Source organism: Dipodomys spectabilis, unplaced genomic scaffold (genome assembly GCF_019054845.1).
Source record: "Dipodomys spectabilis isolate Male_0828 unplaced genomic scaffold, ASM1905484v1 ptg000070l, whole genome shotgun sequence".
Taxonomy (NCBI): domain Eukaryota; kingdom Metazoa; phylum Chordata; class Mammalia; order Rodentia; family Heteromyidae; genus Dipodomys; species Dipodomys spectabilis.
In genome coordinates, this window is record NW_024870747.1 from 6,439,205 (window position 1) to 6,452,296 (window position 13,092).

Sequence of the window (13,092 nt, forward strand, 5' to 3'; positions counted from 1 at the left end):
TCAGGTCTGTGAACCTGACTGTAGACGTTTGAATCTTCATAGTGTGAATGGAAATTTGGCCTCCTACTAAGATAGCAGTTTGAGGGACTTGGATAGCTGTGGGCAAGTCTCTTTTTAATAGGCTGTTCTTTGTACACATTTGGTTTAGATGCAGGGATTCATAACTAACTAGTCGCAGTGGTCACCTCAGGGTAGAGCAAGAGAGACAGAGTAGAGGGACAGTGATCAAGCTCACGCCATCTGCCATTTTATGCTGCTTTAATTGACATGTTCTTCATGTATTTTAATAATTCAAGAATAAAAATTAACATTACATATAGATTTTTTAATTGCTTCTTTGTTTCTGACAAAAATTAAAAGTAAATATGAATTTAAATAGAAAGGCTGTATGATAAGAGCAGGGAAAAGGAATGGAACAATGATCATGGGCAGCTCCTGAAGTCCAACCTAGAGGTTTTATTTACCAACATTGGGGAATAAAATGAAACTATGTAACAAGACAGGCCTGCCTGCTTTTTCTCAGCAACAAGGCAGCCCTGTCTGCTTTCCTTAGCAACACAACAGCCCTGCCTGTGTTCTCTCATTTATGCCAGAGTCAAAGGGGTCTATAGACCATGACTAAGAGAGGAAATTAGAGCTGTCATTGAAAGATCAAAAAGAACAAGCCCTGGATATGTCTGGAAACCTATAAAGCATCTGAAGCCTTAAACACTTAGGCCTTTCAGAGAGAAAGCCAAGATGTGCTCTGAAGTCTGTAGATTCCCTTACTCAGAGAACACACAGACCTCCCAATGACAGAATCATCCCTGCCAACAATAGAAACTTCCTAGTGAGGCTCAGGGAAGAAAAGACACATTAAACTTTTCTCACTGCCAGAAACCATCACACACTCAGAGGGCACCAGGACAATACAAGAGGGAGGGCTCAGCCCTATTACAAACAATGGATGAAGCTCAGATGCCCACACATAATCTCATGATGTACTCAGACCTCCTAAAGGTTCAACAGCTTCCAGATGATGTCCGCAGCCCTTCAGAAAGATCAATCTGTGATGCCCAGCTCTAAAGCCCACCCTGTGTTTAGGGGCCCCCTGAGCTCAGCTTCTGCTCCTGAACCTGCCCATGTATTCTGTAAAGAGCCCAGAGGAACCCTTGGCATTTGTTGTGCCTCAGAATTCAGGCCACAGTGAGGCTTCTGCAACCCCCACCCTTGCTCCAAGCATAACCACCAACAAGGGAACACCCCCAGGTTCCACCGCAGACCTCTAATTTGTAATAAAAAGAGGCTGTGCTTGTGCTGACACAGTCACCAGTCAGCAGTCCAGGCAAAGGGGCATCTGCTAAGGCCACCTCAAGTATCTGTGGAGTTCTGACATCAAGAGAGAGGCAGGCAGGTGCACCCATAGAGGCTGCCTTTGAGAAGCTCCTCTTCCAAGTGCAGGCCTGCCTGGTGGCCTTTGAAGCAGAGTATGACACTGCAAAATTTCACAGCACACTAGAAGGACTAGACAAGCAATGGCCCTGTGCTCAGAGACCTAACCAAGGCAGGAAATGAGAGAGAGAGAGAGAGAGAGAGAGAGAGAGAGAGAGAGAGAGAGAGAGAGAGAGAGAGAGGCTATCTGTGCTTAATACCTATTTCAATATCCTTGGGGAGTAATGCATATTTTTATCAAGAAATAAAGAGGAAAACTTCAAACTCTAACTGATGGAGTAGTTAGGATCAGTCTAAACTTCCTACCATAAACAATCACAAAAGTGGAAGCTATATAAAACTATATATGTATATAAATGTATATATAATATAAACATGTAGGCATATATATGTATATTCACGTATACAATGTGAATATATAATGTATAATATATATATATATATATATATATATATGTATACAGAGGGAAAAATAGAAATACATAGTATTTGAAGGAATAAAAACAAATACCTTCCCAATTTTAATAGAAAGCATGAACCTTCCATGCAGGAATCTATCAGCTCAAAAATGTCAATTAACATAATTACACAGGTCCACATTAAGACACATTCTAATTAAACAAAAACAGAAAACTTCCCAAAGCACAAAGACAAAATTCATCATACACAAATAATCTTCAATGATATTAAGACTAATTTCTCATCAGAAACTAGATACACTATTAGACAGCAAGGGCAACAAATTTAAAGTGTTAAAAGTACACATCTAAAAACCACCTTTCTAACAAATATACTTCCTCCAAATGTAAGAGATGAGCTAAGTACCTACCGATGGCTCAGGCATATAATCCTAACTACTCAGGAAGGTGAATTGTGAGGGTGGTGGCTCAAAGCCACTCTGGAACTTGTCCCCTCAGGAGGAAGTTGTAGGACACAGCTGTCCTTGAGAAGGACGGAGGCCTTTGTGCAGTGCTATTGCTGGAAAAAGACATTGGATAAGGTGGCCATCAAGAATGGAGGCTATTAACTAGTGTCTACAGAGAAGCAATTTATAAGATTCAGTAGTCCTCTAGAAAATCAGAGGATTTTGACCACTGTCCTAGTAGTTTCAGAAATGCCACGAGAATGACCAAAGCAACCTTAAGCCACATGGATTCCTTAGCAACAGTCTTTGAGGTCCAAGAGCTAGAGTGTCAATGCTGAAAGGCTGTGATTGGTCCGCTATTTCTCTGACCTCACTGGGCCAGACTCTGATTGGTCTATTTCTTCTATGACATCACTATGCCTGGTTGTGATTTCTCCATTGTGTGAGGTCATGAAGGATATATAGGAAACCACTGTGCTCTAACCTATGTTAGTTAACAGAGCTTGGAGCTCTTGCTTAATGACCCACTGGACTGAATCAAAGTTAAATGATTTTTTTGGTAGTGGGGACGGGCTGTTATTTGGATTTTGGTATTTCTTTTTACTCTTTCTGGGTTTTCCTTTATTTAATTTAATTTATTTAGGTAGACTAGCTACTTGCTATTGTAGCAGAAGGATGGAAGTACAGAAAGAATCAATCTCAAGCTCCTTGAAGGAGGAGATCATCAAACAATACCAGAAGAAAGAGCTCTTCCACACAGGTACCATTGAAAAGTGAAGCTGGCTCATTCCCTCCTCACAGACAAGGACGTGGAATTTAAAATACTCTGGAAGTGAGAGTCCTCATCATTGGATAAAGAATGAGATGGACATTTTTAAGAATATATGGCACAAACACATCATCAGGTTGTACCAGGTAATGGAGAAGGAAGAGTATGTGTATCTCATCATGGAACTGGCCACTAGGGGATACCACCTGGGGTGGATCTGAAAATTCGGCCGCCTATATGAGGATGAAGCCAGGAGGCTTGTCACACATGTAAGTGCAGTTCACTACTTACACCAAACAAAATCATACACGAAAACCTTAAGACCAACAATATCCTTTTGGACACCAAAGACAGTATCAAGGTCAGTGGATTTGGTCTGAGCTTCTGGCTCACCCTGGGGCAGTTGCTAATGAATGTATGTAGTACTTGTATTCCATCCCCCTGACATGTTCTTGGAAGAAATGATGGCCTGGTGCAGGTGTCTCTGTAATCCTAGCTATTCAGGAGACTGAGATCTGAGGATCATGGTTCAAAGCCAACCCGTATGACTCTACCCTCTGAGCAGACTCAAACTGATTCCAAAGACTAATTTGAGTAGGAATGGCAGAGGATAGAGGTGGCTAGCAAAATAGCTACCATTCTTCTCAGAAAAAGCTGCTGAATGTGGACCCAGATGAATTGGTTTATAAAATGTGAGGTGTGCATAAATTATGACTCATCCACAAAAGGCTGCAATTAATATATGTCGGTCATGGATGGACACAAAATAATCTATTTATGTGAAATATATTGACTAAAGTTCATAAGGGAAAAAAGATTTAAAGTTTCTGGGGCTGGGGGACAGTGGCTGACACCTGTAATCCTAACTACTCAGGAGGCTGAGATCTGAGGATCACAGTTGAAAGCCAGCCCGGGCAGGAAAGTATGTGAGACTATTATCTCCAATAAAACACTAGAAAACCGGAAGTGGCGCTGTAGCTCAAGCGGTGGAGAACTCGCCTGGAGCTGAAGAGCACAGAGACAGTGCCCAACCCAGAGGTCAAGACCCATGACAGACCAAAAACCAAACCAAACAAAACAAAAGTTTCTGGTGCAGGTCATTGTGTGGATTCCATCAGTATTGAAAAGAAAGTTCACAAGCAGAGGTAATGGTTAAAAAGTAGTGTGGATATAATTAATGTCACTGAATTTTATACTTAGCAAGCATGAGGCCCTGTGTTCAAACCCCTGCACTTCAAAAAAATGCTAAATCTTCCTTCTGTTACCTACCTTAAGTGGTAGGTGCTCTTCTACTGTTATGATTGTATTGCTCAGAGCTTCTCTGGTGGATGTTTATTCATGCTTTTACATATAATCCATTATTTGAATATTGATATTGAGTTTTAAAGTTTGAATATTGATGTTGAGTTTCAAATACAGGCAAAGCCTGTATTTCTAACTCAAGAGGCTAAAGCAGGAAGATGCCTATTCAGTCAAGGCTGCATAGAGAGGTCCTTCCTAAATTCTGATGCTAGAGCTGAAACTGGAGGGACAATTGTTTGTAAGCAATTACAAGTGAGAGATAAGTTTCTGATCATATTAGGTTTTGGTCATGTCAGTTTGGATATAATATTTACATGAATTTTAAAAATTTTCACTTTCCCCTTACTCTCAGTATGTCATTTTGAAACTTTGTAGTACGTTTTTGTTTGCTGCACTTAAAAAAAAAACAGTTTTCCTTTGTATCATATTAAACATGATTTTTTCTGTATTACAATTTATTATTTATTTTTGAAATTTTTTATGTTTTTTTTTTCTCCATCTAGGGACTGGCCACTGTCTCAGAGATTTTGCTCAGTTCTGCCAATTGAGCCACAGCTCAACTTCCGGCTTCTTTCTTTTTGAAGAGTCTCACGAACCCCAGCACTACTAAGGAGGCTGAAATCTGAGGATCTTGGTTTGAAGCCAGTCTGAGCAGCAAAGTCTGAGGGTTTTTTTTTATTATTATTTTGCCATTGGTTATGGGCCTGAAAACTAGGCTTTGGCACTGTCCATCAGCGTTCCAGCTTAAGGTTAGTGCTCTATCAACTGAGCTGCAGCAACATTTTCGGCTTTTCCTGCTTATGTGGTTCTGAGGAATCAAACCCAGGTCCTCATGCATGCAAGGCTAGCACCCTACCACTGAGCCAACTTCCCAGATGAAATCTGAGATTCTTTTTCTTTTTTTATTTTATTTTTTATTTTTTTTTAATTTAATTTTATTTTATTTGTGAACATACTGTACAGAGGGATTACATTTACATGGGCAGGATATTGTGTACATTTCTTACCAAGCATTGCAGCCTCCTTTGTTTACCCTTCACATCCCTTCCCAGCCTCCCCCCTCCCCCGGCCAATCCCAATCCTTCTCCTTCCCCGCCCTTCTTCCCCCCCCCCCCCCCCCCCCCGCACCGATGTTGTAAAGCTCGTTTTGGACATGACAACTTGTACTTCTCATTGTTGCAACAGGTCCACCTGTATCCTTAAACAACTGGTTTTTCCCCATCTCCTCCACAAGTTATACTGACATCAAATATAGTGAAAGCAGAGGTTATACTGTGGGGGAGGGACATACAAAGCAACAAAGAGATAATCTTATAAATGCTTAGAAACACATGCATGAAAGAAAAAAACATTAAAATACATATCTAAGGGTTCATTTTCTTAACATCACATTATCTGACCTTTTCCTCTTGACTCATACATATACTAGATATTGCAAATAGGGGAAACCATGGGGCCCATATTTTAGCCTCTTGAGGAAACAGAATTACAGTTATGAGCCACCAGTAATGGGCTGATTGGCTCATTGCAGCCTCAGTTATTGGTTCTTCTTTTTCTTCTAGTCTTCTTTGCATTTCATTCTTTGTGAATGTGCTAGTGCTGGAGCCAGAACTCATGCAAGGCCTGGCCTGTTTCAGGATGCTGAAATCTGACCATCATGGTTCAAAGCCAGGCTGAGCAGGAAAGTGTCAGATCCTTACCTCCAATTAACTGCCAAAAATCTGGGAGTACTACAGTTCTAGCCCCAGGATGGCCCACAAGCAACTGTCTTGTGGACTTTCCTGCTAGAATTGGCCTTTCCACTGGATACCCATATTTCTGCCTCCTGGAGAATTACAGGCATGAGTCACAAGCCCCAGGTTCTCTTCTTATTTACATTTTTGTGATCCTGAGGCTGTATCTCTTAGCAAGGGCACTGTTTCATAGCTTTCTCACTCAAGCCTGGTGCTTTACAACTCCATCACGATTCACTACTGTTTTCTTGTTTACATGTTTTGCTGGTGATTTGAGGATTAGAGACCATAGCCCTCAGATTTAATCTATCTTAGTATTTAGGATTACACACAAAAGAAGTGGCACTGTAGCTCATGTGGTAGAGCACTAGCATTGAAATGAAGAGCTGAGGGACAGTGCTCAGGCCCAGAGTTCAAACCTTACAACCGACCAAAAAAAGAGGATTATACACAAAAACCAAAATCTCATCACTCATTAAAAAAAATTAATTGAATTTTCTTATACATTTTTTAATTTCTACTTTTTATTTCCATATGTATGCTGGGCTTGGAGCTGTAAATCAGTGCCTAGGTATTGTCCCAGTTCCTTTTTTTTTGCCTGTCATGGAGCCTGAACTCTGGGCCTGGGCGCTGTCCCTCAGCTCTTCAGCTTGAGGCTAGAGCCGTACCACTTGTGCTACTGAGCCACTTCTGATTTTTCCTGCTATGTGTTGGTGAGGAATTGAGCCCAGGGCCTCATGCATGCAAGGCAAGCACTTTCCCACTGAGTCACTTCCCAGTCCCCTCCCAGTACATTTTTAAAACTAGCCCTCTAATATGTGAGACACAGCACAATTCGGAGCTTCTAAAAAAAAACTGTAATTGGCTAATTAGTGTAGAGTTCATGGACTCCCCTGCCTTAGCTGGCCTTGAGTACTGATCCTCAGATGTGAGACCATTGAGTAAGTACAGTAACAAGTGTAAGCTAACTCAATTTTGCTCATTTTAACCTCTGAAATCGGCTCTCCCTTTTCTTCTTCCAACTTCCTTTTCATTTATTTATTTTATTCTTGTGTGTGCTGGTCCTGGAGCTTGATCTCAAGGTGTGGGTATTGTCCCAGAAATCATTGTCTCATTTCTGCCATTGGGGCCACATCTCAACCCCAGGTGTTTCTTGTTTTTTTGTTTTTCTTCTTTTTGGTGGCTCATTGGAGATAAGTGTCTCATGCAAAGCACAGAATGTCTCAGGAAGCCGAAATCTGATTATCAGTTTGAAGTCAGCCTGCACAGAGAATTCCATGAGACTCTTTACCTCTAATTAGCTGGCAGTCATCCCACCCATTAGCTGAGAGTAATAGAACACCAGCCTTGAATAAAGTAGAACAAATTCAACCCACATGACTGGCACACACAGAAAAAAATGTACCATGTACTTTCTTGCCTGGAATTGCCTTTAAATGTTTTTTTTTTTTTTTGATGAGTTCTGGGAAGATGGTGGAGGAGAAGCTGGAGGCTAAACAAGCTCTTGCATAGAAAGCAATTTTAGTGTTCCAATAAACAGTCCTAAGCCAGAGAATCACACCAAGTGTGCCATCACAGGACAGAGAGTTAGCCCAGAGAGGGAAAATCCAGGCAAGGAGACAGATATAAGCACTTGCCAGTGGCCACGGATGTGGCGGCAGCGGAGGCAGCCATAGCCACCGTACCTGCAACAAAGAGAGTCTGGGACTTAAGCGTCAGATGCGGCAAGAGAGCGGTTTCTACTCAACACCAGCAAGAACTGACAAGGGGCACACATCTTCATCCTGAAGTTCGCAGATGAGAGATGAGCCAGGAACCAAGACTGGCGTGAGTAGAAGCCTCACATCCTCACTCCTTCTCACGGAGGAGAGGAGGGAAGGCCAACCCTCCCCCACCCCATTACCGGAGATTTCCATCTTGGATACTGAAGAAGCCTGGCTGTTCAGCTAGTTCCAACTCAGGCCTTGGAAAAAAATAAGAGTCATTTAGCAGGTCACAGGAACCTAACCTGACCTGCCAGGCTCAGCTCCTCCCTAGGAAAATCACCCAGCTTGAGCAGCCAGCCCCAAGAGTGGCTTTCTTCACTGGGTAAAGAGAGCCAGAGGCTGCCCCTCCCTACAGGAGCCTTGACAATCAATTGAAATTCAGTAAACATAAACCCTGAGAATGGCTCCAGGCTGGGCTCTGTGAGTTTCTCAGAAGCTAACTCCTCAGGGAAAAGCTGCTGTTTGCTGAAAGGCCTCAACTTTACCCAGAACCTAGCCTCATCACAGCATCTCCAAACTAGAGGAAAGAGCCATCTCCCTCTTTTGTGAAAGTCAAAGTAGATCTCTGTCCCATTGAACTAGTCTGGGAGTAGGATCACAAAATTCTTGGTAAAGCAGAGCATTTTTCTGCCTGCTCAAACAAATTGACTAAAGAAACCATCCAAAGCACAGGAAAATCAAACACCACAAGCAGACCAGATAATCCAACAAGAGACTGGTTATGGACACAAGGGAGATACATGAACGTTCCATCCCCCCAAAAAATCAAAGATCTTATTTTTGTACCTTTTATAATTTTTTTTCTAAACCTTGTTTTAGATTTTTAACTTTAAAAATTTTTGTTTTCTATTAACATTTCTTTCTTCCTCATAATTTTTGTTTTGGGGTTATATATCTGTGTGTTTTTTTTTCTTTTTTAGAAATTATTTTCGTTTTTTTTTTCTTTTTTTATGCGAACATACTGTACAGAGGGCTTACAATTAAATGGGAAGATAATGAGTACATTTCCTATCAAGCATAGTAGCCTCCTCCTTTGTTTACCCTTCACATCCCTTCCCAGCCTCCCGATGTCGATGTCCTCCCACCCAATCCTCCCCCCACCCCACCAAAGTTGTAAAGTTCGTTTTCGACATGACAACTTGCACTTCTCATTGCTGCAACGGGTCCACCTGTGCCCTTATTTGAACGACTTATTTTGCCCCTTCCCCTCCACAAATTATACTGACATCAAATAGAGTGAAAGCAGGGGTTATATTGTGGGGGAGGGACATACAAAGCAACAAAGAAATAATCTTATAAATGTGTTAGAAACAAATGCTTGAAAGAAAAAAAAACATTTAAATACATATCTTAGGGTTCATTTTCCTAACTTCACCTTATCTGACCTTTTCTGCTGGACTCATACATGTACTAGATATTGAAAATAAGGGAAACCATGGGACCTATGTTTCTTTGGGCTTGGCTTACTAAACTTAATATAATTTTTTCCAAGACTTTGAATTTCCTAACAAATGGGGCAATGTCATTCTTTCTGATGGAGGCATAGAATTCGATTGTGTATATATACCACATTTTTTTGATCCATTCATCTACTGAGGGGCATCTGGATTGGTTCCAGATCTTAGCTAAGGCAAATAATGCTGCAATAAACATAGTTGTGCTGGTAGCTTTAGTGTGGTTTTGTTTGTAAAAATTTTTGTAAATGCCCAAAAGTGGGACTTCTGGGTCATAGAGGAGCTCTATGTGGAGTCTTTTGAGGAACCTCCATACTACTTTCCAATGTGGTTGAACAAGTTTACACTTCCACCAACAATGAAGTAAGGTTCTCTTCTGTCCACATCCCCTCCAGCATGTGTAGTTGTTAGAGTTCTTGATTTTTGACATTCTAAATGGGGTATCTCAATGTTGTTTTGTTTTGCATTTCTTTTATGGGTAAGGAGGTTGAGCATTTTTTCATGTGTCTATTGGCCATCCTTCCTTCTTCTTCAGAGAAGTTTCTCTTTAAGTCTTTAGCCCACTTATTTATTGGGCAGTTGTTTCTTTGAGGATTTGTTTTTGGGGGATTTAATTTTTGACTTCCATGTATATTTTAGATATGAGTCCTTTGTCAGGTGTATGGCTAGTGAAGATCTTCTCCCAATCTGTAGGCTTTCTATTGAGCTTGCTAGCTATGTCCTTTGCCATGCAGAAGCTCTGCAACTTCATGCAATCCCATTTGTCCAACCTTTCTTTGATTTGTTGGGTTTCAGGGTCTCTATTCAGAAAATTTCGACCTGCGCCAAGGAGACCTAGGGTTTCTCCTATTCCATCCTGCAATGCTTTCAGAGTGTCTGCTTTGACTCTGAGGTCTTTGATACATTTGGAGTTGATTCTGGTGCAAGGTGATAGATAAGCGTCTAGTTTTAGTTTTCTACATGTATTTAAACAATTTTGCCAGCACCATTTACTGAAGAGGCTTTCTTTCTTCCATTCTATTGTTTGAGCTACCTTATCAAAGATTAGACGGCTATAAGTCTGTAGATTCATTTCTGGGTTTTCAATTCTATTCCATTGGTCCTGAGGTCTGTTCTTGTGCCAGTGCCAAGCTGTTTTGATTACTATGGATTTATAGTAGAGTTTGAAATTTGGTATTGATATTCCTCCAGCAGTGTTCTTTCCATTGAGGAGCGTTTTTGCTATTCGGGGTCGTTTATTGTTCCATATGAATTTTTGGATTGCCTCTTCTATTTCCTTGAAGAATGAGGTTGGAATTTTGATAAGTATTACATTGAATTTGTAGATAGCCTTGGGAAGTATTGCCATTTTCACAAGATTAATCTTTCCAATTCAGGAGCATGGGAGGTTTTGCCATTTTCTAAGTTCTGTTTTGATTTACTTTTTCAAGTTTTTAAAGTTTTCATCATAGAGGTCCTTCCCTTCTTTGTTAAGTTAATTCCTATTATTTTACTTTTTGTGGGGCTATTGCAAATGGAGTGGCATTCTGAATTTCAGCCACACTTTTCACATTGTTGGCATACAGAAAAGCCATTAATTTTGGGGGGTTAATTTTATACCCTGCTACTTTGCCAAAGTTTTGAATCAGCTTGAGTAATTTGGGAGCAGATTCTATGGGATTCTTTAAATGCAAGATCATGTCATCTGCAAAGAGGGAGAGTTTCATTTCTTCTTTCCCTATATGGACCACCTTTATGTTTGCATCTTTTCTTGTTGTTGTAGCTAGGCTTTCTAATACTAGATTGAAGAGAAGTGGAGAGAGTGGACATCCTTGTCTTGTTCCTGAGTTAAGAGGAAATGGGTTTAATTTTCACTATTAAGTATAATGCTGGCTGTAGGTTTGTCATATAAAGCCTTTATTTTATTGAGGAATATCCCATGGATTCTTAATTTTTCCAAAACCTTCATCATAAAGGGGTGTTGGATCTTGTCTAATGCTTTTTCTGCGTCTATTGAGATAACCACGTGGTTCTTATCCTTGCTCCTGATGATGTGATGAATAAAATTAATTGATATGCGTATGTGGAACCAGATTTGCATCCCTGAAATGAATCCTGTTTGATCGTGTTGTGTGATTTTTTGGATGAATTGTTGACTTGGATTGGCCAAAATTTTGTTGAGAAGTTTTGTATCAATGTTCATCAAAACATGGGTCTATAGTTCTCTTTCTTTGATGAGTCCCTTCCTGGTTTTGGGATGAGAGTTATGAGAGTTATGATGGCTTCATACAATGTGTTTGGTAGTGAACTTTGTCTGCTTTAAAACCGTCTGGTCCTTGCCTTTTCTTAGCTGAGAGGTCTCTTATTGCTGTTTCTATTTCAATGCTTGATATAGGCCTGTTAAGATGGTTTAACTCATATTGGTTTAGTTTTGACATGTCAATATTTGCTAGGAAAAGGTCCATTTCTGCCAAGTTCTCAAACTTACTACCATAAAGTTTTGAGAAGTATTCACTTATAATGTTCTGAATCATGGTTGTTTCCGTGGTGATGTTTCCATTCTCATCTCTGAGTTTATTTATTTGGGTGTGTTCTCTTCTTTTTCTGATAAGATTTGCTAAGGGTCTGTCAATTTTGTTAATTTTTTCAAAGAACCAACTCTTTGTTTTGTTGATTCTTTCTATAGAGATTTTGGATTCTAATTCATTTAATTCTGATTTAATTTTAATTATTTCTTTCTGTCTACTGGATTGGGGTTTATTTGCTGCTCTTTTTCAAGGAGGTTCAGATGTCTCATTAAATTGTTGGTTTCAGATCTCTCCAATATGTTGATGTAGGAACTAAGAGCTATAAACTTGCCTCTGCTCACTGCCTTTGCTGTGTCCTAGAGTTGCTGGTAATTTGTGTGCTCTTTTTTGTTGAATAGCATGAATATTTGAATTTCCTTTCTAATCTCTTCCATGACCCACTCGTGATTCAGCAGAGTGTTGTTCAACTTCCCTGTGTTACCAGACTTTCTTTGGTGGCTTTTGGTGTTGGGTTCTAATTTTATTCCCTTGTGGTCTGAAAGAATGCAAGAAATAACTTCAATGTTTCTGAATTTGGACAAGTTTGCTTTGTGGCCTAAAATGTGGTCTATTTTAGAAAATGTTCCATGTGCTGCTGAGAAAATCGTGTATTCTGATGCTGCTGGGTGAAATGTTCGGTAGATGTCTGTTAAATCTAGTTGATCTATACAGCTGTTTAGATCTGTAGTTTCTCTGTTGAGTTTTTGCCGAGTTGATCTATCTAGTGGGGAGAGTTGTGTGTTAAAATCCCCAACAATTAATGTCTTTGGATCTATGTGGAATTTGAGGGAAAGTAGTGTTTCTTGGATAAATTTGGGAGCTCCGTTGTTTGGTGAATAGATATTTAGAATTGTAATATCCTCCTGAAGGAGAGATCTGTTAATAAGTATGTAGCGACCTTCTTTATCTCTTCTAACTAATTTTAATTTGAAGTCTACTTTATCTAATATTAGGATTGCAACTCCAGCTTGTATATGGAGGCCATTTGCTAGGTATATTTTGTTCTAATCTTTCACATTGAAAATGTGTTTGTTTTTATGGGCTAAATTCCTGAAGGCAGCAGAAAGTATGATCGTGCTCTTTAATCCAACTAGACAGTCTATGTAGCTTAATTGGAGAGTTAAGTCCGTTAATGTTCAGAAATAGGAGAGAGAGGTATTTGGGAGTTCCTGCCATTTTATCCACATTTTTGGGGGCTGTGGCAACTGTGTTCTTCTTATGGTTCT